This window comes from Octodon degus, unplaced genomic scaffold (assembly GCF_000260255.1).
Source record: "Octodon degus isolate 3935 unplaced genomic scaffold, OctDeg1.0 scaffold00136, whole genome shotgun sequence".
Taxonomy (NCBI): Eukaryota; Metazoa; Chordata; class Mammalia; order Rodentia; family Octodontidae; genus Octodon; species Octodon degus.
In genome coordinates, this window is record NW_004524712.1 from 90944 (window position 1) to 95485 (window position 4542).

The 4542-nt window shown below is 36.6% G+C and overlaps 1 pseudogene; it reads left to right on the forward strand.

The window, feature by feature from the left end:
• LOC101563325 overlaps nucleotides 1-410 on the forward strand; it is a 40364-nt pseudogene extending 39954 nt beyond the window's left edge.
• The last annotated feature ends 4132 nt before the right edge of the window (nucleotides 411-4542 follow it).

The following is a 4542-nucleotide window of genomic DNA, read 5'->3' on the forward strand; positions in this document are numbered from 1 at the left end:
CAAACACCATCAACCACTATTTCTGTGACATTCTCCCTGTGATGCAGCTCTCCTGCACCAGCACGTACATCAATGAACTGGAGGTTCTCATCGTGGTGGGGATCAACATCATTATGCCCAGCGTTACCATCATCACCTCTTACGGTTTCATCCTCTCTAATATCCTTCAGCTGAGGTCCACTGAGGGCAGGTCCAAAGCCTTCAGCACCTGCAGTTCCCACATAATCGCTGTTGCTCTGTTCTTTGGGTCGGGTGCCTTCATGTACCTTAAGCCTTCCTCGGCTGGATCTATGGATGAGGGAAAAATCTCTTCTGTGTTTTATGCCAACACAGTTCCATTAATGAACCCTTTAATTTACAGCTTGAGGAACAATGATGTTAAACTTGCCCTGAGCCGGAGAAGGTTTTGATCAGAAATAAGAAGCTTATTCTGTATATGTGAAACAAGAAGTTTTGTATGTGTAATTCAAATCTCTGGAATATTTCTTATTTACCATGGTGAGAAAAACTACAGTACTTCTAAAACAATTTATTTTCATTTTTGTGGAGTATTTCTTCCTTTCTTCCCTGCACTTACAAATTTTTCCCTTCACTTTTTCCTCATGTAGTAGTATTTTAGGTAAGAAATGTATAAACCTTATTTAAAAATTCTCATTTTCAATTTCACTTTTGCCTCTAAAGGAAGATTAGCATTTTATGATAATAAAAATAAAATAAGTTGGTCCAGCCAAATAGCTCAGCGGATTAAAGCATCTCCAAGCAGGCACAGGGGCTGGGATTCAAAACCCTATGCCTTCCATGTTGGCCCTACCCTGGGAAAGCTGAGCTGGCAATTAGGACTGGGTGTGGTGGCACGTGCCTGTAATCTAGCTCTTGGGAGGCTGTAAACAGGTGGATCACTATGAGTCTGCTCTAGTAGTGAGACCTTGAACACCGTGTAGACCCTTCCTTAAAATACATAAAATAAGATAAAAATAAGAAATAAGTTTGTGCTGACATTTTGTTATTGCCGGGTGGATTTTCTCTGCCATTTACCCCTTTAAGTTACACAGGAGATCACGAGTTTCTCTTCCAGTGTTAATATCCTGTCCTTTGCAAAAATGTGCCTCATGTATTTCCTGAGGAAGAAGACTTATACAATCTGTCACCTACTATTTACTTTACATGTACAAACCCTGTACATTAAACTCCTGTTTACAGAGAATGCTTTTGTTTACTCTGTAACACTGGGGCAACATTTGAGAAAGTGTCAGAACATACTTATTGCATGAGTCAGAGAGAGATTATCAGAGAGGTTATGATTCTACTGAGAGTAACACAGCTTCACAGCTACTTTGTTTGTTTGTTTATCTGTTTGTCTGCTTGTCTGTTTGTCTGATTTTTGATTTTACTGTGGTTTGGGGCTTGAACCCAGAGGCAATACACTGAGTTATTTCTTCAGCCATTTTTTATTTTTTTTTTTTAATTTTGAGTTAGACTTTTGCTAAGTTGCTAACTCGTGTGAGCTGGGCTCCACGCAGTTACTCTCCTGCCTTAGCCTCTCAGATAACTGTGATTACAGACATGTCCTACCACACACAACAATCACAAAGCTTTTGAAAGGAAAACTAGACTAAAGGCGGGCTTCAGCTTTTAAGTCTACACCATTTTCTAGAATCTTTTTTCTTTCTACTTTATGCTCTTATTTGTGTTCACTTTTCTCTTTGTTTCAGTAAACACTAAGCACCAGATTAAATTTATAGTTTTCAGGTTACCTGTATTTTATTCCAAGAAAACTGAAGAACCTATTTTAGAGTAGGTAGCAATTTTTTCTTTATTGTTCAGAAAAACAGTTTGATGGGTCTTGTTTATTGCAAAGACAGAGGTATTTCAAAACAAGATACTTGGGAGGTGACTAGCTAAAATAGTTAGCTTAAGTTTTGAAAGAAATATTTGGTGAATAAGATAATGTAAGGATGCCTTTTCTGGAGGGTGGTGTGGGATTATTTTCTTGGACAGAATAGGCGAACAATGACTAAAGGATCTTCATTCTAGGGAATCATTTGATGTTATATTTTATAAGATTATCAGTAAACTTGGTATTGTACCATATTTCTAAACTACATAACAAATAAAGGCATTTTCAAATTTTGTATAACTGATTTCTTGAGCTGTTTCTTTGGATGTTCAAATTGTTAAATCATTGATTTGCAATTTTAAGCAACCAGCCATTTACTGTCTGAGTGTAATTTCACGTTGCTTGATTGTTCCTCAGGAATCTTTATTCATGGAACATAATTGCTATTGATTGCTCTGTTTTATTTTCCTTACTGATTTTTTCATGAAAGCAAAATGTACCTAACAGTTAATATTTCTGTTGTTTGGAACCCTTTGCAGACAGTGAAGGTATATGCATGCTCTGTTATCTACCTTGTCACAAACTGAACGTCACAGAGAGGTGATTAAAGTCACTTTTATATCTTTCATTTTATGGTTTTTCAAAGAGTGAATGAAATAAGTTTTATATTCAGAGAAGTTAAGCTAAAGCTCCAGAATTCATTTTTTAAGAAAAAAATAATAAAAAAATCTTAGTTTATAAAACTTAAGAGAAGTAACACAAAGAGTATTATCTGATAGCTTTTTATTTAGCACAGAGAGCAGTATGTACCTATTTGAACTTCATTGCAATGGAAGGGATTCAGGGAAGGTGCTTTATCTCCTTAACAGTGTCTCAAGTAAGGATCTTATTGGTTTTGCCTTTGTATTTTAATATGGTTGTTATGTCCATCAACAAATGAATGAATAAAGGAAATCTTCCATCTATACATAGTGGGATATGCAGCTACCAAAGAGAATAAATCTTGGGCATTTGTAGAACAATGGATACACTTGGAAAGTACAGTGTTAGACGACATAAACGAGACACACAGCTGAACTGACTTCTGCTTGCCCTCATTTTAGTAATGCAATGTACAAGTAAAAAGCAAAATAAGAGATCAGTGGAAGGAAACAATGATAGCTGTAAAAGGGAAAAACATCCATGAGATAGGGAGAGTGGGTGAGAGGAGGAAAAGCAGATAAGTGAAGATTTAAAATGTGTGGCATACATGTTCTATAAATCCATAATTAATGTAAGCATGATATGTTACAAACATGAACTAAATTTTTTTTTTTTGTATTTTAGGGAAGGGTCTACAGGGTGTTCAGGGTCTCACTTCTAGGTCAGACTCATAATGATCCGCCTGTTTACAGCCTCCCAAGAGCTGGGATTATAGGCGTGTGCTACCACACCTATTCTCAATCAATGTCTCAGCACTCCTTGGGGGCCTGACTGGCACAATAGGCCCAGGGATCGAACCCCGGGCCCCTGTGCCTGCTCACAGGCACTTTAATCTGCTGAACTATTTGGCCATCCCCTAAAATCATGATAATTATAACAAACACATAGCATCAATAATACTGGAAATGAGGAAAGTGAATCCAGAGACAGAAGGAGAGATGTGAGTAGGAAGGGAAAGGAGAACAGAAGCACAATGAAGGTGTCTTATGAGCATGGACCTAATATAAGTATACTCTTTATTATTGCAAATGTGTATTAATAGAAGTTTTCAAAGGATCTATGGGAGAACAGTATATTTCTCTTCAAGTTGTCACAGCTGATATTTAAAGAGGTAAGCCAAGGATTCACTTCTGCATCTGAGGAAGGGGACGTTTCTCAGTCAGTGTGGAAGCTTACATTTTATGGAAAATAACAGGAAATGGTCCCAGTGAAGGGTCAGAAGGAAAGTCTCCTGACTGCATCATGAATTGGCTTTCTTCATACATAATTTTCACTTATTTTAAAGAGTAAAAACAAGAGCAAGAAAAACAAAGGCAGAAACAGGGTAACATGTAACAATACATATGTTACAGATATTCAAAACAAAAATTGCTGATTAACAATATATTATCTATTTTTATCATCAAATCTGTTGCTCAGATTAACAGATATTAAACCGGGGAGTCAGCTCAGTAGAATAAGTGCTTCCCTGGCAAGAGCAGGGTCCTGAGTTCAATCTCTGATACAAAAAAAAAAGTTTAACAGATATAGTTATACAAGATGGGAAGTTGGGACATATGATTGAATATTACCACATGCTTTCAAGAAATTTTAAATTTTTGTTCTTGACTCTCATTTTCTTCTATTACTTTTTAAAAAGAAATTTAAAGAGAGGATAGTAATAATTGACATGACATTAGAAACGGTACACATTTAGAAGATGAAGATGACAAGTATTTCAAGTATGAGGTTAGTATTACAAATTGCTCTCCTCAGTGTAGTTGCTTAGTTCACAGATTTCCACATAGAGAGTTATTCAGGGTCAGGGTTCTACCCATTAAGTGCTATTTTAAAAAGCTGATGGAAATTCTTAGGACTATCACCTTATTCAACTTAAATCTGTATGTATGTATGGTTTTGCCCCTCTCTTTTTTTTTTTTTTTTTTTGCGGAACCGGGGATTGAACTCAGATCCTTGCATTTGCCAGTCAAGTGCTTATCCTACTGAGCCATCTCCCCGGCCCC